General features: G+C 50.5%; 1 protein-coding gene across 3 annotated transcripts in view; it reads left to right on the top strand.

Moving 5' to 3' along the window:
- Positions 1-20,851: 20,851 nt before the first annotated feature.
- The window catches only part of KLC3 (kinesin light chain 3), a 30,441-nt gene continuing 28,951 nt past the window's right edge, over positions 20,852-22,341 (top strand). For 2 of the 3 annotated variants that reach the window (XM_053401754.1, XM_053401752.1), the window contains exon 1: positions 20,997-21,415. The gene's annotated coding sequence lies outside the window, so the exon portion shown is untranslated. Of the gene's footprint in view, positions 20,961-20,996; positions 21,416-22,341 lie in introns of those variants that run through there. The other variant, XM_053401753.1, reaches the window with a different exon arrangement.

Here is a 22,341-nt window from a genome sequence, read left to right as displayed (position 1 = left end):
CCACCAGCTTTTGCTGCCAAGCGGGGTGGGCATCTTTCAGGGCCAAACCGCCCCCCTCTCTGCCCGCTGGATGAGACCCACTGGATTTGGGGGGGGGGGAGAGCAATTAGCAGGCTGCCCCTGACACCCAGCGATGGCTCAACCTTATGCAAATGATAAGACGGTTTTGCACCAAAAAAATATAATCCAGAAACAATGGAAATGTTTAAATGATTATTTAAGTAGACAAAGATTAAACATAAGGTATTGGTTGTGTTTAGAATAGGTTTATGAAAGATTTAGAAAACTTATCGGTTGGAATACTTGTATGGGGAAAATACAGAATAACGGATACAATTTTGCTTAAAATGTATATAGGAAGTGCAGTGTAAGCGATGGAAGCCAGTGAAATTTTATTATTGAGATATCTGTGGAATAAATTGGGAAGAAATTCTTCCAACTTTTCTTCTTCTTCTTTTTCTCCTTTTTTCTTTTTTGTTCTTTTTTATATGTCTGTGCGTATCTGAAATATATATGTATGTATGCATGTATTTGCAAAATTTCGCTTATATTTTGTAATAATTATGTTAAATAAAAAAAATTAAAAAAACCAAAACAAATGATAGGCGATTTTGCAATTGCTTGCCAAAGGACAGCCGAAAACAGAAGGTCCTTCTGCCCATGAAAAATGCTTGGCACCTGTTGGCACAGAGGGTGATAATGGTCTCTGACTCAGAGGGTCCTCAGGGAGGGCAAGAGTGATTGGATGGAGGCAGAAGGGGTCTAGTCTGGACCTCTTTGCCAGGGCAGCTCAAAGGGCTGCCCAGGTGCAGCACCTGTGTGGAAAGGCACACGCTCTGCCAGGAATCATTAGGGAAGAAACTGAAAACAAAACCGCCAATTAACGTAAGGCTGCTCTACAAATAGGGAATCATCGAATCATAGCATTGTACAGCTGGAAGGGAACTAAAGAGTCATCTGGTCCAATCCTTTGCAATGCACTGTGTAGCGTTCTGGCCGCCTCACCTCAAAAAGGATGCTGTACAGTTAGGAAAGCGGGTGGCGCTGTGGGTTAAACCACAGAGCCTGGGACTTGCCAATCAGAAGGTCGACGGTTCAAATCCCCGCAACGGGATGAGCTCCCGTTGCTCGGTCCCTGCTCCTGCCCACCTAGCAGTTCGAAAGCACCTCAAAGTGCAAGTAGATAAATAGGTACCACTCCGGAGGGAAGGTAAATGGCGTTTCCGTGTGCTGCTCTGGTTCGCCAGAAGCGGCTTAGTCATGCTGGTCACATGACCCGGAAGCTGTTCACCAGCTCCGTTGGCCAGTAAAGCGAGATGAGTGGCGCAACCCCAGAGTTGGCCACGACTGGACCCAGTGGTCAGGGGTCCCTTTACCTTTACCTTAAGTTCAGTAAACACAAAGTAAATAAATAACATGGCAGAAAATTGAGAACCTAACTGGAGCTTGGTGGCCTTTTTAGTCCAGAATCCTGTTCTCAAAGTGGCTGCCCAGATGCCTCCATTGGGAACCCACAAGCACAATAACTGCCTCCCCTCCTGCCGTTTCCTGCAAGTGGTATTCAGACATTGCCGTCTCCGACTGTGGAGACAGAGCATAGCCATTGCGGCTAGTAGCAGCCATTGATAGCCCTCTCCTCCTCCTCCTCTGTGAATTTCTCCAGTCCTCTTCTAAAGCCTTCTGAGTCGGTGGCTATTGCTGCCTAAAGTGGCAGGGAGTTCTGCAGTCTTAGCTCTGCACCGCATGAAGAAAAGCGGGTTCTTGCAGGGTAGTAGAGCACCACCAGCTGCCCTGAGACGCTTGGTGCTGATGCTAGCCTTGGGAGATAATAATAATAATAATAATAATAATAATAATAATAATAATAATAATTTTTATAGATATCCCACCCTCCCCAGCCAAAGCTGGGCTCAGAGCGGCTAACAACAATAAAAATACAGTGGTACCTTGGGCTACATGTGCTTCAGCTTACATATGCTTCAGGTTACAGACTCCGCTAACCCAGAAATAGTGCTTCAGGTTAAGAACTTTGCTTCAGGATGAGAACAGAAATCGTACTTAAGTACTTAACCCGAGGTACCACTGTACAATAGTCTGTTAAACATTAAAAGCTTCCCTGAACAGGGCTGTCTTCAGATGTCTTCTAAAAGTCTGGTAGTTGTTCTTCTCTTTGACATCTGGTGGGAGGGAGTTCCATAGGGCGGACGCCACTACAGTGGTACCTCGGGTTACATACGCTTCAGGTTACAGACGCTTCAGGTTACAGACTCCGCTAACCCAGAAATAGTGCTTCAGGTTAAGAACTTTGCTTCAGGATGAGAACAGAAATTGTGCTCCGGCGGCGCGGCAGCAGCGGGAGGCCCCATTAGCGAAAGTGGTGCTTCAGGTTAAGAACAGTTTCAGGTTAAGAACGGACCTCCGGAACGAATTAAGTACTTAACCCGAGGTACCACTATAACACAGTTTACATAAAATCACAATCAATTACCGTATTTTTCACTCTATAAGATGCACCAGACCACAAGACGCACCTAGTTTTTGGAGGAGGAAAACAAGAAAAAAATATTCTGAATCTCAGAAGCCCGAACAGCAAGAGGGATCGCTGCGCAGCGAAAGCAGCGATCCCTCTTGCTGTTCTGGCTTCTGGGATAGCTGCGCAGCCTGCATTCGCTCCATAAGACGCACACACATTTCCCCTTACTTTTTAGGAAGGAAAAAGTGAGTCTCATAGAGCAAAAAATACGGTAATTGAAATATATGATGGCAGAGGGTGGGATGTGGTGGCAAGCAGCAACAGGTGAAGGATATCATCCTTCCATCTGAACACAGCTGGGGAATTGTAGGGGTGGGAGCAGGGACTGAGGGCTTGTGCTCCAGGTGCCCCTCTGTCTTATTTGACATCTGCCCCCCCTAAAGACTGGATGCCTCTTGGGCTGCCCCCTTAGATTATGGGGGGGGGGCGGAGGGAAGACACCTCCTGCATGTAATTTGACATGCACAAAACCTCCCAGGGCGTGGGGTCATTTTCCTTACTGCCGCCACCCCCCAGGCGCACATTTCTAAGCTCAGGGCTTTATATAGGCTGCAATTTCTCCACTGGCCCCCTTCCCAACCTCTGCACCCTGGGCCCCCAAAACAGCCGGGCGATTGGGTTTCGCCCTCCCAGCCCCCTTTATAAAGGGGCAGCGAAAGGAGGACGGGGGGGGGGGCCTGACAGCAGCTGCTTCTCAACAGTGATTTGTGGGAATCTGATCTCATCATCTCGCGCGGCCCCCACCCCCAGGTTGGCATGCCTGCTGCCTCCTGGCAAAGACTGCCCACTCGATTGACCTTGAGGCCTGCGAAGGAAGGGGAAGGCCGCAGGAGAGTGGGACGGAGAGATTAGATGTGTGGGCTTTGGAGGGTGAAAGCATTTTGCAGAGCTGATATGCCAGCTGGGGGTGTGTGTCATAGAACCACAGAACTGTAGCGTGACCGGAAGGGATCCCAGAGGTCATCCATCCCAACCCCTTGCAATGCAGCGGGATCAAGGGTCATCTAGGGAGAGGCCGTTGCTCAGAGGGCATGCTTTGCATGCAGAATGTCACAGGGTTCAATCCTTAAACGACTTCTCCAGGTAAAGCTGGGAATCTTCCCTTCCACTGCATGAAAACCCAAAGAGCAGTGTAGACTAGGGGTCAGCAAGCTTTTTCAGCAGGGGGCCGGTCCACTGTCCCTCAGACCTTGTGGGGGGCCGGACTATATTTTGGAAAAAAATAATGGACGAATTCCTATGCCCCACAAATAACCCAGAGATGCATTTTAAATAAAAGGACACATTCTACTCATGTAAAAGCACGCTGACTCGTGGACCATCCGCAGGCGGATTTAGAAGGCGATTGGGCCAGATCCGGCCCCCGGACCTTAGTTTCCTACCCATGGTGTGTAGACAGCGCTGCGCTCGATGGGCCAATGGGTTTGGGTCAGGATAAGGCAAGGTTCCTGCATTCCCCTGTCCCCGACCTGTTTGCTGCTACAGTGGTACCTCAGGTTAAGTACTTAATTCGTTCCGGAGGTCCGTACTTAACCTGAAACTGTTCTTAACCTGAAGCACCACTTTAGCTAATTGGGCCTCCCGCTGCCGCTGCACAATTTCTGTTCTCATCCTGAAGCAAAGTTCTTAACCTGAAGCACTATTTCTGGGTTAGCAGAGTCTGTAACCTGAAGCATATGTAACCTGAGGTACCACTGTAGTTAGAGCACAGTCCCCAATCCTTTCGTAACCCTAGGAACTCGTGGATGTCCCGTGACCCTGAACACTGCTGGGAGATCGAGGACGGAGAAAAGAAAGTCCTTTTTTTAATTATCTTCTGTAGATCTCAGGGTGGTTTGCAACATAAAAATACAAGGAGAAGAAAAACACAAAATACGGCGCAGAGTTAAACTATGGAACTCCCTGCCACAGTAGGCAGTGACGGCCACCAATTCTCTTTAAAAGAGAATGAGACTAATTCATGGAGGAGAGGGATGTTGGTGGCTGTGCTCCATGGTCAGAGGCCGAAATGTTCAAGAGATCAAATGTTCTTTGACCTGTACTGCGTCTTCCAATGAATCCCAGTGTTTTGAGAGAGGGCGCAAGCTTTTCCCAAGCCACACGCTGAGGCGTTCCCAAAGTAAAGGAAGGATTGAACTCTGATTAATAAGAATACACACAGAGGCTTGAACCAGCAAGACTCTGGGAAGGGGGCGTATAATAATCTCTCCGCTACCCCTTGGCCCAGGTCGTTTTATTCACAAAGAACTTTTACAGAGTGTTTGTAAGAACCAATCAGATTTCTTCTGAGCATTTCAACAAACCCCACGTGGGGACAAAGTTAAACTACAAACACTAGTTAAGCATGCATACTTTTGGTAAACAATCAATACACATGATAAGAAGGGTGGCCAAGAGGACAGCGATCATTATCACCTTTATGTGAGACCTGTTTCCTGGCCCTAAGATTAACATCCTAAGATTAACATATCAGAAAAGCTACATCAAAGAAGCTTGCCCACCATCGTTATGGCCCAGGATGCATGCCTGGCAAAGCAACTTGTAGTGTACGTGACTGGTCAAGCAAGAGAAATGGGCAGCAGAGGAAATGGCCAGAGATGCAGAGGCTTGTGGGATTTGATCAGAAATTATTGTCAACGTATCAAACCCAGTCAACACAATGCATTCATCGTGGACACAATGGCTTGATGCATATTTTATAATTCCTCATAGTAATCCCACCTGACCCCACACTCTGGATATTTGCATTACTGCAACACGCTCCATGCCGTTTTATAAATTCCTATCATGTTAGCGCTCACTCTGCTTGTTTCTAAACTGGAAGTCCCAAACGCTGCAGCTTCCATCCCCTCGACCATCTTGTTTGCCCTTCTCTGAACTGCACAATATCCTTCCTGAGTTGTCGTGACTCTGTCCTGTGACTGGCCGCTGACCAGCAGGTCGAGAAGCAAAGTGGCAGTGAGATTGGTGCAGAGCCAGCTGGGCGCTCCCTAGACGCTGGGTTTGCACCTTGCTGCCCTCGCCTCACCCCTCTCCCTGCCGGCAAGAGTTCAGGTGAGCAGGCTTCAGCCAAGCCAGGAGTCCAGACCCTCTAAGTGTCCCTATTTTCCATGCAGACTCCTGGATTTGGTCCCAGAATGCCCCACTTTTCCTTAAGACAACGTCCCTGCTTTCATCCAAGAAATGTCACACACACACACACACACACACACACACACTGTATTTTTTGCTCTATAAGACTCACTTTTTCCCTCCTAAAAAGTAAGGGGAAATGTGTGTGCGTCTTATGGAGCGAATGCAGGCTTCACAGCTATCCCAGAAGCCAGAACAGCAAGAGGGATCGCTGCTTTCACTGCGCAGCGATCCCTCTTGTTATTCTGGCTTCTGAGATTCAGAATATTTTTTTTCTTGTTTTCCTCCTCCAGAAACTAGGTGCGTCTTATGGTCTGGTGCGTCTTATAGAGCAAAAAATATGGTACGCTTTTTAACATATCATTTTCAACAGTAATTAAACATACTTTTACATCTTATACAATTTTTTTTACTTCCATCAATCACATCTGAAAATTTTCCAATCTAATCACTTAATATACATTTCTTGTGGGTTAAACCACAGAGCCTAGGGCTTGCCGATCAGAAGGTCGGCGGTTCGAATCCCGGTAACAGGGTGAGCTCCCGTTGCTTGGTCCCTGCTCCTGCCAACCTAGCAGTTTCAAAGCATGTCAAAGTGCAAGTAGATAAATGGGTACCACTCTAGCGGGAAGGTAAACAAATTTGCAAGAAGCAGCTTCGTCATGCTGGCCACATGACCCGGAACCTGTATGCCGGCTCCCTCGGCCAATAAAGTGAGATGAGCACCGCAACCCCAGAGTCGTCCGCGACAGGACCTAACGGTCAGGAGTCCCTTTACCTTCACCTATACATTTCTTACTTTCACTATTACATTTAAATCTCATAACTGATATCTCTATCCTTTTTCTACTTTGCAATGTTTCATATATTTCTCCTTACAAAACTTCTTTGTAGTCCTACTAACGTAATTTGTTGATTACAGCTGCTCTTCAAATAGTTCGTATATTTCTTCCAATCTTCTGTGAATCTCTGGTTCCGCAGGTTTCGAATCCTTCCTGTCATTTTATCCAATTCTGCGTAGTCCATTCATTTTGTCTGCCATTCTTCTTGTGTCGGAATTTCTTCTTGCTTCCATTTCTGGGCTAAAAATACAGTGGTACCTCGGAATGTGAAAGGGATCCATTTCGGAGCCCCGTTCACATCCCAAACGGAACACAAGATGTGACGGCGCATCTGCGCATGCACGGGTCGCGTTTCGCTGCTTCCATGCATGCGTGTGATGTCACTTTGAGCGTCTGCGCATGCGCGAGCGGCGAAACCCGGAAGTAACGCGCTCCATTACTTCCGGGTTGCCGCGGAGCGCAACTTGAATGCGCTCAACCCGAAGCACATTCAATGCGAGGTATGAATGTACTTTCATCCGAGAAATGTTGGAGCATTTGGCAGTCTCGCTGGCTGCTGCATGGGGCCCAGGGACACTGCCCCATCTTGTCTTTCTCCTCTTGGCCAACCTTGGTGACCCAGTGGCCAGCTCCCAGCAGCCTTTGCAACCCGAGCAGATGAAGACTGGGAAGAGAACACCAGCCCTGGGACCGGTTCTTTGGCTCTGGTTTGCTTGGAGAGGTGGGAAAGGGAGTCCCTGAGCACACGCAGAGCGAAACAAACGCCCTACATGGGAACGTGGGGAGGCACTTTCCAGGCCGCTGGGCCCCTGAAGCTTTGGGGAAGGAAGTGCCTCTGTGCACATGAAGAATTTGGGCCTGAGCTCTGCACTGGATGGGGGGTTGGACTGGATGACCTTTGGGTAGCCTTCCAAGTTCCGTGATTCTTTCCCTCCAGAAAGAGCATATCTGGCCTCGAGCCTTTTTGCTGAGCGGGTGGGGTGTGGAAATGGATGCTTTAGCAGGCTGGAATATGGATCAGGACCAAGAGAAAGGTGAAACCGTTTGGCTGAAGAGTGTAACAGGACCTCAGGCTCCTTTTTAAGAAGACGCGCAAACTGCTGATTAGCATCTTCATCGCTGCAGCAACCCACAAGCCCTGCAGTGGGGCTCCCTTCCTTCTGGGTTCACATGCATCACAGAGAGAGCAAAATTGGCAAGACCCACTGTATTCTCCCCTGTATTTGGGTTTTAAAAAGTAATGCAGCATCGGGAGAGAGAGACACGGGACTCCAGAACCCCATAGGGACTTGGGCACTCGGCATATGCTCAGAGGCACCCTCCACCAAACATACCCTCTTTGCATTTTCCAGGATTTGATTCTTTTGGGAAAATCCACATTTGGCGTCCGTCTGTCCCCCCCGCCTCTAGGCCTGGCATATGACTTGGTTGGAACAAACTGTCCCGGGGACATCGGATCAGTTTCGGTTCCTCGTATTTGATAGCTGAGGCGGCAGAAATCTAGACCTCGAGCGGGGCAGGGGGCGAGTGATAAGCATGTCAAATCAGACATTTTGGAAACTGAGGCCCAGGTGAATTGGGGAGGGGGAGTTGGACACACATATCTGCAGCGTCAGGGCAAAAAAACCCCACAACAACAACCTCTACACAGTCTCTCTGGCAGAAAAATAAAAACCCCAAATCCAGATTCCAGGCCACTGTTAATTTCCCCAATTAGCCCTTTCGCTAATGGAAGGGGGGGGCATGCAGGATGCCTGGTGTTAGAGGGTGGGGAGCTGTCTCTCTACATATTTTGCAAGGAGAGTGAAGGACTGGGTGCCTTGAGGGGCTGCTATTTGCCTCCTCACCCCAATAAATCAGCTCACGCATGGGAATTCAATCCTGGCAGACGGTCAGAACTGGGCTGAGCAGCGTATTTTTAGAGACCTCTCCAGCTGCAAGTCCCGTCTCCAGTTTCACGCCAAAGAGAGGCAGGTTTTGGAAAGAAGGGTGCAGAAAACTGTCTCCCTGTCCCCGGCTCCCCAGAGAAGCGGCCAGCATTCTCAGGCTGGAGGTGCAAATCCTGACACCCCCAGAAAGCGGAGGGCCGGAGATTTTAAAGATTTAAAATGTTTTTTAAGGTCTTATGGTTTTTAAGTGGAGGTCAGATGGCTCCCTGGCAGGGATCCTTTCGTTGCGATTCCCATGGTCCACGGGGTGAGACTAGATGATCCCTTGGGAACCCTCCCAGCCCTACAATACTATGGAAAACGGAGGAGGGGAGAGTTGTGGTCTGAAACACACCCTGCTTTTCTGGGGTTAGGGCATGGGGTGAAACACCTTTGCACTGGACCGTTTGACCATTGCCTGTGAGCACCTCCCTGCTTGGGTGCAAGCGCATTCCTGTACTGCAGGCGGGTTGGTCTGGATGACCTTTGGGGGACCCTTCAAAATCTGAACTCTGCGATTCGGGTCTCTTGCGGGGAGCCACCGCCTGCCTTGACCCACATCTGCGACAAGCCAACACCGGCAGCCGTGTTCAGGAGGCTTCCGTTGCGTTTCAGCGCCGAGGCTTCCAGAGGAGGAGTGCGCTCCATGTGCGGACCAGGGGCGGGGTGTGGAGGCGCCACTTGCCGTTTTCCTCCTCGGGAACCAAAGAAGGAAAGCTGCTTGCTGCGGAAGGTGGCGCCGGCTCCTGCAAGGTTTCAGAATCGCCTGCCAGTAGCAGCTGTCTCTGGCCCAGCATTCATTTATCAGCTGACCCACACATGCACACTCGCACACTGACACACACACACCCCATGGCCTCCCTCCTGTGGCATTCCAAGGCTCACAGGTTCGCTGGGGCTCCCCGCGCCGCCTGCCGCACCTGTCGCAGGGCTCTTCCTTGCACCTGTGGGGAGAGATTATGGGATGCAGAGCTCATTAATGGGTCGCAGCATGAGGCCATACCAACGGATGAAAAATCGGGCAGGGGTTGTGGGTGGCATGCACTGCCCCACACACTCTCCTTGCACACACACCCAGAAAAATTCCCTCCCAAGGAGGCTGGTATCTTGCTGGTGCATTCCTCACAAGCCCAGCCCTGCCCCTTAAGAACATAAGAAGAGCCTGCAGGATCAGGCCCAAGGGTGCTCCTTCACAATGTGTCAGGACCAGGACCTGGCTCTTCTTATGTAATTAAAGAGCAAAAGAAGTGCTGTTGGATCAGGCCAAAGGGGTCCCACCCAGTCCTCCAGAATCCTGTTCTCACAGCGGCCTAATACCCCTAAGAACCTGGGAATCTGGATAGACTGGCTCTGGAGCTGAAGGTTCCATTTGTTGTTGTTGTTTAGTCGTTTAGTCGTGTCTGACTCTTCGTGACCCCCTGGACCAGAGCACGCCAGGCCCTCCTGTCTTCCACTGCCTCCCGCAGTTTGGTCAAACTCATGCTGGTAGCTTCGAGAACACTGTCCCACCATCTCGTCCTCTGTCGTCCCCTTCTCCTTGTGCCCTCCATCTTTCCCAACATCAGGGTCTTTTCCAGGGAGTCTTCTCTTCTCATGAGGTGGCCAAAGTCTTGGAGCCTCAGCTTCAGGATCTGTCCTTCCAGTGAGCACTCAGGGCTGATTTCCTTCAGAATGGAGAGGTTTGATCTTCTTGCAGTCCATGGGACTCTCAAGAGTCTCCTCCAGCACCAGAATTCAAAAACATCAATTCTTCGGCGATCAGCCTTCTTTATGGTCCAGCTCTCACTTCCGTACATCACTACTGGGAAAACCATAGCTTGAACTATACGGACCTTTGTTGGCAAGGTGACATCATGTATTAGATAATATGTAAAGAAATACACAATAATAAGAGTACATTCATTTGTAAGAAAAAGGAATATACAACAGGAAAGACAGGATGTCTAGTTTTTTGGCATGTATATGTTGTTTTTGTGGGGGGGATTTGTTCTTTCGTTTTTTGTTTCATTTTCTTTCTAGGTATATAAAATTTGTATATAATTTTTGTATACATGTTGGAAATTATATTATAGTAAGTCCTGTAATGTAACATGACAGCGTTTACCGATGTAATATCAGAATACTAACAAATACATAAAATTCAAATTCAAATAAATAAATAAATCACAGAGTTCGAAGGGACCCTGGGACCCTGAGGATAATCTAGTCCGACTCCCTGAAATGCATGAATAGGCAGCTGTCGCACAGGGGGATCGAACCTGCGACCTTGCGACAAGGCCCAAAGTCACCGCCAGCGAGCTTCGCAGCCAAGTGGGTTTCTGCGCTAGCAACTTGCATCTTGCTCATCAATCCATGTGCCAGCAATAAGGGAGCTTGGATGTGACCCATATTTTTGAGGAGGGGGGGGGAGAAAAAGCGCAGCTCATTAGCTCAGGCCACCCCCAGAGGCCAGCCGGTGATTAACACACTTTCTGTGACTTAAGCACAGTTTGGTCCCTGTGGGGGGAACCTGTCTGCCAGAACTGCTCCTGCCCCACATTCTGGCTCAGGAGACCCAGCTGGCAGCAGTTTTCTGAAAAGCAGGGGGGGCTGCCAGAAGCCCTCCAATGAGAAAACCCAGCCCCTGATAACTGGGGGGGATGGGGACGACTGACTGTGGTTCCTTAGTGGTGTGCTTTCTGCACATGCACAGAGGCGCACACCCCTTGCCCAGATTGTCTGGAGCTTTGGGCTGGGTTGTCACCAATACAGTGGTACCTCTGGTTGCTAACGGGATCCGTTCCAGAGGCACATTCGCAACATGAATTGAGCACAACCTGCAGTGGGGCGTCTGCGCATGCGCGAGTTGCGATTTGCCGCTTCTGCGCATGCGCATGGTGTCATTCTGCGCATGTGCGAGCGACCCGGTACTTCCGGATCGCCGCAGGACATAACCTGAAAGAACGGAACATGAAGCGGATGTAACATGAGGTATGACTGTATGCTGATGACACTCAGCTCTATCTCCTGACTGAGCAGTGTGTATACTGAGATATACACACTGACTCGGCCCCGGACACACTGACCAGATGCTTGGAGGCTGTGGCTGGATGGTTTTGTGGGAGCCGATTGAAAATAAATCCTTCAAAGACAGAGGTCCTCTGGCTGGGTCGGGATGGCATGGGGACGAGGGACCAACTCCCTTCTCTTGCGGGGGCCCAATTAGTGCCATTGCCTTCCGTTAAGAGTTTGGGTGTAATCCTTGACGCCTCCCTTTCCAGGATCGCTGTGCTTACACATCACTTGGGAAGACAGGCGAACTAATACCAGTGTACTGGATGAAGCAAAGATCACCAGTGTTGAAGCAATGATTCTTCAACATCAACGTCTTTGGACTGGTCATGTTGTGCGGATGCCTGATGATCGTCTTCCAAAGCAACAACTCTACAGTGGTACCTCGGGTTAAGTACTTAATTCATTTCGGAGGTCTGTTCTTAACCTGAAACTGTTCTTAACCTGAAGCACCACTTTAGCTAATGGGGCCTCCTGCCGCCGCCGCACCACCGGAGCACGATTTCTGTTCTCATCCTGAAGCAAAGTTCTTAACCTGAAGCACTATTTCCGGGTTAGCAGAGTCTGTAACCTGAAGTTTATGTAACCTGAAGCGTATGTAACCCGAGGTACCACTGTACTCTGAACTTAAAATGCTGGTGGTCAACAAAAGAGGTTTAAAGACTCTCTCAAGGCAAATCTGAAAAAATGTAGTATAAACACTGACAACTGGGAAACACTGGCCTGCGAGCGCTCCAGTTGGAGAACAGCCTTGACCAAAGGTGTCCTGGGCTTTGAAGACACTCGAACTCAGGACGCAAGGGAGAAACATGCCAAGAGGAAGCTACGCTTGGCAAACCCTCACCAGGATCAACTCCCGCCCAGAAACCCATGTCCCCACTGTGGAAGGACATGTGGATCCAGAACTGGCCTCTACAGTCACTTACGGACTCATTGTTAAAACCGTGTATATGGAAGACAATCTTACTCAGCTACAAGGGATTGCAGAAGAATAAGAAGCATGAGAAGAGTTGCTCTACTGAAGGCAGCTGTCTTCAAACCAGCCCTGACAGTTCATGAAGCTACTGGGAAAACAGCAGACGATTCTGTCCTGCGGAAACAGGTCCAGAACTTTGTCGGGGAACTGCAAGGACTTGCATATGGGATCAAGGGGCCCAGGCTGGTTCCTCCAGCAACCGCTTGCAAACATTCACCGCCCAGTTGGCATTGCTGCTGGGGGTTTCTCAGGGCCTTTGAGGAACGGGCTGGAGGAGTCTTGGCAGGCGAGTAAAAATAGTGAGATGCTGTCATCTCGTGGCCGGTTGCAAACGCCACTCTTTCGGGCTGCAAAAGAAGGGAATCCTGACTGCAGGGTGAAGTGGGCTTTCCAGGCAAAGATAAGAGCAGAAAATCACCCACCTGCTCATCGATTAAGCAGGGGTTCCTGGGCACCTTAAGACGCATCACATTTTTTCTGCTTTGTTGCTCATTGATATTTAAATGAACCTCTCATTGACTGCATTTCATGAAAAACTTAACTGCGTCACCTTTTTTAAAGTAAAAACAAAGTGGGTTTTTTTTAAAAAAAATTAATCATTTTTCAATACAAACAGCAACCACAAAAGACACATACAACAAAAACCACAATAACACTAATAACACAATTTAACAATTCAGATTTGAGTGCTGATATACCTATAACTGCAATGACAAACCTGGACAGCATCTTAAAAAGCAGAGACATCACCTTGCCAACAAAGGTCTGTATAGTTCAAGCCATTGTTTTCCCAGTAGTGATGTATGGAAGTGAGAGCTGGACCATAAAGAAGGCTGATCGCCAAAGAATGGATGCTTTTGAATTCTGGTGCTGGAGGAGACTCTTGAGAGTCCTATGGACTGCAAGAAGATCAAACCTCTCCATTTTGAAGGAAATCAGCCCTGAGTGCTCACTGGAAGGACGGATCCTGAAGCTGAGGCTCCAATACTTTGGCCACTTCAGGAGAAGAGAAGACTCCCTGGAAAAGACCCTGATGTTGGGAAAGATGGATGGCACAAGGAGAAGGGGACGACAGAGGACAAGATGGTGGGACAGTGTTCTCGAAGCTACCAGCATGAGTTTGACCAACTGCGGGAGGCAGTAGAAGACAGGAGTGCCAGGCGTGATCTGGTCCAGGGGGTCACGAAGAGGCGGACACGACTAAACGATTAAACAACAACAACAACATACCTATAACTACACCTTTTAAACAATATTTCCCCACCTCTCCTCCCCCTACTTCCTAACGTTGTCCGCCTTATCACTTAAGTATTCCTTCTAGATTTCTTCATATTCATCCGTTCTTAATTTGCGTCAATATGCAATTCGTTCGTATGTAACTAGTCTGTGCTGAATCCATGTGCTAAATGGAATCTTTTTGTGGCTCATTCAATTCATCGAAACAAGTTTTTTTGCTTCTAATATGGCATAGTACATCCATTTTTTTTGACCCCTTGTCATCTCCCACCTTTCTGGTATATAATTTAGAATTAAATTCAAATCCCCTAAATAACAAATTCTTTTTATTACTCTTGCTGTATAAACAAAGTTAACCTCTTTCATCCGAGTTTGGTGGGATGTTATTGAATGCATAAAGAGATTATATTTGTCTCTTCCACAAGTTTCTCAAGAAATTTGGGATAAGTTACATATAATTGGCTGAATATTTTCTGATGTAACATGGAGCCTTTTATTCTGCATACACCTTGTGCCTCTGAGGGGTTCAGCCCTAGGCTTACATATATCTTGGGAGTCAGGTGGGCTCTTGCTCTCTCGATTTTTACAAAATCTCTCTCCACTTGTACCTGCCTGTTAAAGGTAAAGGTAAAGGGACCCCTGACCATTAGGTCCAGTCGTGGCCGACTCTGGGGTTGCGGCGCTCATCTCGCTTTACTGGCCGAGGGAGCCGGCGTACAGCTTCCGGGTCATGTGGCCAGCATGACTAAGCTGCTTCTGGCGAGCCAGAGCAGCGCACGGAAACACCGTTTACCTTCCCGCCGGAGCGGTACCTATTTATCTACTTGCACTTTGACATGCTTTCGAACTGCTAGGTTGGCAGGAGCAGGGACCGAGCAACGGGAGCTCACCCCGTCGTGGGGATTTGAACCGCCGACCTTCTGATCAGCAAATCCTAGGCTCTGTGGTTTAACCCACAGCGCCACCCGCGTCCCTTACTTGCCTGTTATCTCATCGCAAATATCCGGATAAGCTGTTTCATCATTTGTTCCGGCAAATCCAGCATCCCACTCCAGGCTTGGTTTGGATCGGTTTGCTTTTTTATGTGTTGGTCTCATGAAGTTCTGTTTTGTTATTTGGGTCATAGGGACGGAAGTCAATAAATACAGTTCAGGAAAAACAGGCAGGCCATTTGGAGCGAATTGAGGCACCAACGTGGAGCCGAATCAAGGGGCAGAAACTCAAGAAAGGATTCTTTCTTATTGCACCAACACTGTTTGTAGAACATAACAGTTCTGGTCCAATAAAACAGATCGGCTTTCCGGTTTCCGTCGGCCGGGAACAAGGCAGAAAGTGCAGCGCAGGCTCTGGTTTCTGCCAAGGGGGTGCCTGGCTTGGCCTCCCCCACCCCCATGCACTCAGCCAGCCTTTTACTGCCTGCGCCTCCCGCCTCCCTCATCGATCCGAGTCAGCTTCTGCCCGCTCAGCATCTGCACTGGGCGTCCATCATATTTATTTCCCCTCTGCGCTCCCCATCCACTCCACCTTCCACTGGAGAGCAAGGCTGGGAGCTTGTCTGGCCTCTTGCCAGCACAGCTCTTTATGGGCTGAGCAGGGAGATGGAAGCACTTTCCATGCAATATTCAGCGGAGATGTCTGCAGGCCAGGCAAAAAGGCTGCCAAGCCCCCCTTCGCCTCCTGCACAGCAGCAGGTAATCTCTTTCCTGCAGCAGACAGGAAGAAGTGTGCATGCACACGAAAGCTCATAACAAGAACTAACTTAGTTGGTCTTTAAGGTGCTACTGGAAGGAAAAAAAATTTTTTGTCCTGCAGCAGAGTCTGCATCAGGGATCGGGGGTGTGTGTTCAGGTCTTGGGGGGCAAATGTGGCCCTTTGCACCCCACAATCTGGCCCACAGGACTCTCTCCAGGCCATACTGCACCCTTCCCTCGCCGGCCTGGATTTGCAGTGCCCTTGAGGTGCGCGGGTGGCGCTGTGGGTTAAACCACAGAGCCTAGGGCTTGCCGATCAGAAGGTCGGCGGTTCGAATCCCCGCGACGCGGTGAGCTCCCGTTGCTCGGTCCCTGCTCCTGCCAACCTAGCAGTTTAAAAGCACATCCATGCAAGTAGATAAATAGGTACCGCTCTGGCAGGAAGGTAAATGGCGTTTCCATGCCCTGCTCTGGTTCGCCAGAAGCGGCTTAGTCATGCTGGCCACATGACCCGGAAGCTGTACGCCGGCTCCCTCAGCCAGTAAAGCGAGATGAGTGCCGCAACCCCAGAGTCAGCCACGACTGGACCTAATGGTCAGGGGTCCCTTTACCTTTACCTGAGGGCTTTTGCTTGCCTGCAGAGCATCCTGCAGCTCCCCTCACGCTGCTTCTTTGTGCGGATCTAGGGCAGGAGGGGTTGTGTGAGTGTGAAGAACCTGGTTTATTGCACAGGTTAAAAAATAATAATCACATTCATCACCCACATCTGTCTGTGGTCCTCAGAAGATGGCCTACATCAGAACATGAGGAGAGTCGGTGTGATGGCCTGGGACTTGGGTTCAGAACCAGAGGAGTCTCAGTCTGCACCGGATCCTTTGCCTCAGGCATCACCTGAACCAAGTCTGGGGCCTGATCCTGAAGAGTCCCAGTCTGCACAGGTTCCCCTGCAACAAGCACCAGCTGGGCCGAGTCAGGGGCCTGAGCCTGCCCTGGCTCCAGATGTGGGGATTCCCTCGTTGCCTCCAGCTGGGCCATCACTTACAGCTGCTCCACTACCGGTTGGGTCAGGGGAGGCTGAGGCGGCCCCTGGGTCTAGTAACCCACCAACATCTCTTGAGCTGCAGAGACTGAGGTCTGAGAGAAGGAGAGACCTGAGTACTCGCAGGAGGAGTGCTTGCCTTCGGGCGAAACAGGGAGGTGAGTTGCCAGGGGATCAGGACCGGCCGTTACCCCAACAAAGATAAAAGGCTGTCAGACCCCGCCCGAGGCTGTGGGAGCAACATTGCTGTATGCCAGATCTTGCCTGAGATCCTGTACTTGTCCTTGCCTGGTTTCCTTCCTCGTGTCCTGCCTTGACCCTGTCAGATGCCTGCGGGAAACCCCCAAGCAAGCAGGATTTGAGCATGTTATGGAAAAAATTTCAGGGTGAGAGGCTGCTCAACAGCACAGCTCATTGGGGTGCAAGTCCCCCGCAGGTCCATGCAATCAGCAAAAGAAGGAAGTTCCAGCCAAGTAATTTGAAGTAAAACAGCAGTCAGTAGACCATGATCTGTATTGTTGTGTGACAGGTTCCCACATGGAGTAAGAACCCCAAACACAGGGTGACATCCTCTTTCAAAACTTCCCTCTTTCCCCCAAAATACACTTGGAGCAGCATCACTGATACATCATCACTACATCACTAGCATATCACAAATGGGGAGGGGTACACAAGGGTTACACAAGTTCAACATTAGGTCACTTGATCGGACACCTTTCCCAACACCTCTTAAGTGTTGTTGTTTAGTCATGTCCTACTCATGCTGGTAGCTTCGAGAACACTGTCCCACCATCTCGTCCCCTTCTCCTTGGGCCCTCCATCTTTCCCAGCATCAGGGTCTTTTCCAGGGAGTCTTCTTTTCTCCTGAGGTGGCCAAAGTCTTGGAGCCTCAGCTTCAGGATCTGTCCTTCCAGTGAGCACTCAGGGCTGATTTCCTTCAGAATGGAGAGGTTTGTTCTTCTTGCAGTCCATGGGACTCTCAAGAGTTTCCTCCAGCACCAGAATTCAAAAGCATCCATTCTTCATTGATCAGCCTTCTTTATGGTCCAGCTCTCACTTCCATACATCACGACTGGGAAAACCAGAGCTTTAACAACATGGACCTCTTAAGTACCCATCACCGAAAGAACAATAAAACTCTTGACATCTCCTTGCCCTCAGGACTGGTCTGGAGATGGGCTTTCAGAACACCTGACTTGCTCAACTGCCTCTGCGGATGTCTGGTGTTGCCCCCTTGGTCACTGCCTCAGTGGAGGGCCCTGTATGTGCTCTCACGCTTGGGGAGTTATGGCAGGATGCCCTGTTCCTGCTGCCTGCTTCTTGGTCCATGGAGGGAGGTGGAGCCCAAATTCAGCTTTCTTTAAGGGTTAAAATGGCGCTGGAATGAGGAGAGACAGTTAACGTATGGATTTTCTACAAATATATAAAGCTAGGTACAGTGAGGGGGGAAAGTATTTGATCCCGTGCTAAATTTGCCTGTTTGCCCTCTGATGAAGAAATGACCAGTCCATAATTGTAATGGTAGGTTTATTTACCCCCAGAAACCCAGAAGACAAAATTCAGAGATTGATGTGCATAATGAGTGAAATAAGTATTTGATCCCTTTACTGGCCGAGGGAGCCGGCGTACAGCTTCTGGGTCATGTGGCCAGCATGACAAAGCCGCTTCTGGCGAACAATTATGGACTGCTTATTTCTTCGTCAGGGGGCAAACAGGCAAATTTAGCAGGAGATCAAATACCGGTACTTTTCCCCCTCACTGTGTCTTCCCTGAGCTGTCAAGCCAAAAGGATACATTCAGGCATAATATCTGTAACATTGTAACAACTTTAAAGATGTGGGGGGGGCCCCTGTCATTTCCGTAGCAAGCAAAGGAGAACTCCCCCCCTCCTATTATTTTTCTGAACACGTTGGCAGAGCAGAGCTAGTAGCTTCTTCCCCATTAATCCTCTCTTAAAGGCATCTAGGTTGGGAGCCCCTCCTGCAGGAGGGAGTTCCACAGTTTAATTCTGCTCTGAGTGGAGGAGATGCATCTGAAAGTCCAGACTGCAAAGCAGAAGGGAGAAATGCAGCCCCTGAGGTGCCCTCAGGCCCCTCGCCAGCTGCCCCTTCTGCCAGGGACTCCACCCAGCAGAGCCTCTTCAGATCTCCCGCTGAGCCTGCCCCTCTCTTGCCCTGCCAGCGCTGTGATGTCAGCCGCCCGCCTTCGCTTCTGGCCTCCGGAGGCAGGGAGTGGCTCCCCAGCCTGGCACCGGGGCAGCCTTTGTTCCTCCCCAATGACGTCTGCGGTGCCAGCAGGGACTGCGGTTGCGGAGGGGAGAGATTGAGCAGAAGGGGCCCGGAAGGCAGAGGGGGCAAACTCAACACCAGTCACAGAAACGGGCTTTGATTCTTCTTCGCCCACAGGGATTCCCACAATGCCTTGCTCAGTCAGTGGGGCAGAAGGGGGGGCAGTGCCGGATTTAAGTGTACAGTGGGCACTCGGGTTGCAACGTTCGCAACCCGCAGCACCGCGTCTGCGCATGTGCAAAGTGCGATTTAGTGTTTCTGCGCATGCGCGAGCGCCGAAACCCGGAAGTAACCTGTTCCGGTACTTCCGGGCTCAGCGCGGTGCGCAACTGGAAAACATGCAACCCTAAGCGCCTGTAACCTGAGGTATGACTGTAGAGGAGCAGGCTAATTCAACTTGAAGGTCAGGCGGAATAGCTCTGTCTTACAGGCCCGGAGGAAGGAGATCAAGTCCTGCAGGGCCCTGGTCTCGTGGGTCGGAGCCGGGTTAAAATGGCGTTGGAATGAGGAGATAAAGCTAGGTACTTCGGGTTGAAGTAGCTTTGGGATAAGTCTATCTTTCACTCTTCACAGAGCTCTGTCGGTGCCTGAAGATTGCCCACAGGCAGAGAGAGGCCTTGGGGATCCGGGAAGGCAGCAGTGGGAAGGGATCCTCGGAGAGATCCAGAACTATCTGTAGAAGGCAGGAGGCCAGGCTGCAGGTTGGTAGGTGGACCTCACCCCGAGGGAAAATAAGTTTTCTTCTCGTTCTAGTTTCAGGTCGGTAGCCGTGTTGGTCTGCCGTAGTCGAAACAAAACAAAAGAAAATTCCTTCCAGTAGCACCTTAGAGACCAACTCAGTTTGTTATCGGTATGAGCTTTGGTGTGCATGCACAAAATATCTGAAGAAGGTATCTGAAGAAAGCATTTGAAGAAGTGTGCATGCACATGAAACGCCCTCCCTTCAGATGGGAAGGAAAGAAGCAGCTATCCTATCTTTAAAAGACATCTGAAGGCAGCCCTGTTCAGGGAAGTTTTTAATATTTGCTGTATTGCTGTATTGTTTTTAACACTCGATTGGGAGCAGCCCAGAGTGGCTGGGGAAACTCAGCCAGATGGGTGGGGTATAAATATATTATTATTATTAAAGGTAAAGGTAAAGGTACCCCTGCCCGTACGGGCCAGTCTTGCCAGACTCTAGGGTTGTGCGCTCATCTCACTCTATAGGCCGGGAGCCAGCGCTGTCCGGAGACACTTCCGGGTCACGTGGCCAGCGTGACATCACTGCTCTGGCGAGCCAGAGCCGCACACGGAAACGCCGTTTACCTTCCCGCTGGTAAGCGGTCCCTATTTATCTACTTGCACCCGGGGGTGCTTTCGAACTGCTAGGTTGGCAGGCGCTGGGACCGAGCAACGGGAGCGCACCCCGCTGCGGGGATTCGAACCGCCGACCTTTCGATTGGCAAGTCCTAGGCACTGAGGCTTTTACCCACAGCGCCACCCGCGTCCCTATATTATTATTATTATTATTATTATTATTATTATTATTATTAAAGTGGAATATACAGGCAATGAATAAAGCAATAAATAAATAACAAATCAAGACCCTGGAAATCTGATTGCCACCCCAGCATAGTGAATCCAGCCCCAGGAAAGAAGCCTCCTTAAGTCAAGGCTGGGAAGATATTTTTCCTTAATTATTGCACTGGGAGCCCATTGCCCTGGTCTGATGAGCAATGGGAAGATGCGCATGTATTTTGTGTATTTTTGGTCTTTGTTGGAAGCCGCCCAGAGTGGCTGGGGAAACCCAGCCAGATGGGCGGGGTACAAATAAATTATTATCATTATTATTATTATTATTATTATTATTATAACAAAAAGAGTCGTTTGCACGGGCTTAGTTCTGCCTGCAACTCATCTTGCCCTCTGCTCCTTCCTCGGACACCTGCTCCGCATGCAGAACGTCCTCCCGGGACCCGCCGCCGCCGGTGGCGCATCTCACTACGACTCCCATCGGCCGCCAGATGTGCTGCACTACAACTCCCATCGGCCCCGGGACCTCGCCATCTCCGACCCACCCAGCCACCCCACCCACCCACCGCGAGCTGGACGCCAGCTGCTGCCCAGGACCGGCTGGCCCCGTCCGCCAGCGATGCCCTGCCTGCCTGCCTCGCCCCGGGCGCGCAAAAGAAGCAGCAGCAGAGGCGCGCGGGGGCCGGATGGGGGAGCCCCGGGGGCCGGCGCTGCGCGAGGCGGAGCAGGCAGGTGAGCCGGCCCAGCGGGGCGGGGAGGAGCCGCCGGAGAGGCAGGGCGGCCGGGAGGGGCGAGGCCGAAGCTGCTCCGGCGGGCAGGTGCGCGGATCGGGGCGCGCAGCTGGCGACGCGCCTCCCTCGCCATCCTCGTCTCTTCTTGCAAGCGGCGCCTCGCCATCCTGCAACTCTCCTTTCTTGCAATCTCCGGCTCGGATGCCCCCTTCTCCCCACCAGAGCATGACCCGGGGGGCTCTTTTCTCGAGTGGGGCGCAGATCTAAGCTCCCCCCCCCCAAAAAAACCCCAGCTCGCATTGGAGACACATCCAGGGATCTAGCAGCGTCGTTTTCCAGCTGCCCCACCCGCCTTGCGCGCCAGCTGCGGGCGCTTTTCTTCCAGGAGGGGCAGAATAAAAGGGGGCTGGATCCTACCCGCCCCAAAGCGCGTCCTTCTCCCTCCTTCTGAGCAAGGTAAGGAGAAAATAAAAGACCCTCTTTCTCCCCGCCGGACTTTTGTTCTGAAGCTTGCTGCTCCTCCCACTGTTGACGGTTTGTGGGTTTTGGAAAAAAATATCATTTTTTTCTTGTTGTTTACGCTGAAGTACCCGAGGCGCTGCGAGGAGATTTCATGAAAAGTAGGCTGGGAAGCGCCTCCTGATCTGGCAAGACTTGAGCGCCTCTCGTCAGAAGTCAGCGCCCTTTCGTTCCTGGGAGCTAATTCCCAGGGAATTAGTTCCTCGCAGCTAATTCCCCACCTTTAGTTCTGCCATTTTAGCTTGTTTTAAACTGTTTGTGGTTTTGTGTGTGTGTTTTTTTAATGTTAGGGTTGTGGTTGTTGTAACCCAGCCCAGGGACCTTGTTGTAAAGGGGTGTGTGTAAATAAATTGGAATAAATAATCAAAATAAAATGTTGTTTTTGAAAGTGTACCGAGGTGGGTCTCGAACCTCTGGCTGACAGTCAGTAACTTCCAGGAGGTCCTCAGATGCTTCGGACTACAGTTCCCGTCAGGTGCTGGCTGGAGCTGGTGGGAGTTGTAGTCTGAAATGTCGGAGTGGGGGCACCGGGTTGGGGAAGGCTGTTGTAAGGCTTGAGGTCATCACTCCTGCATTTCCATGCCCTCCCCGCTCCCTGGCCGGGGCAGACATATTGCTTGCAAACTGAGCCCATCCCATTGCACAAGCAATCCAGGAGGATGCTGGGTGTGTGTGTGTGTGTGATATTTCAAAGTGAGTTGACGAAAGCAGGTAGGAGTGGCTCACGCAGAGTCTTGGACCATGCACAGGCGAGGCTGCGCTGCACACAATCCGTGCGCCAGATCCTGGCCTTCTCTCTGCGCATTGCAAGCCGGCCTGCATGCATCCTTCTCGGGGCTTGGAGCTGAGGGACCCCTGGCTCC

The sequence above is a fragment of the Podarcis raffonei genome, chromosome 8 (genome assembly GCF_027172205.1).
Source record: "Podarcis raffonei isolate rPodRaf1 chromosome 8, rPodRaf1.pri, whole genome shotgun sequence".
Lineage (NCBI taxonomy): Eukaryota > Metazoa > Chordata > Lepidosauria > Squamata > Lacertidae > Podarcis > Podarcis raffonei.
The sequence above is the reverse complement of the archived record's forward strand: the minus strand, read 5'-3'. Positions and strand labels throughout refer to the sequence as shown.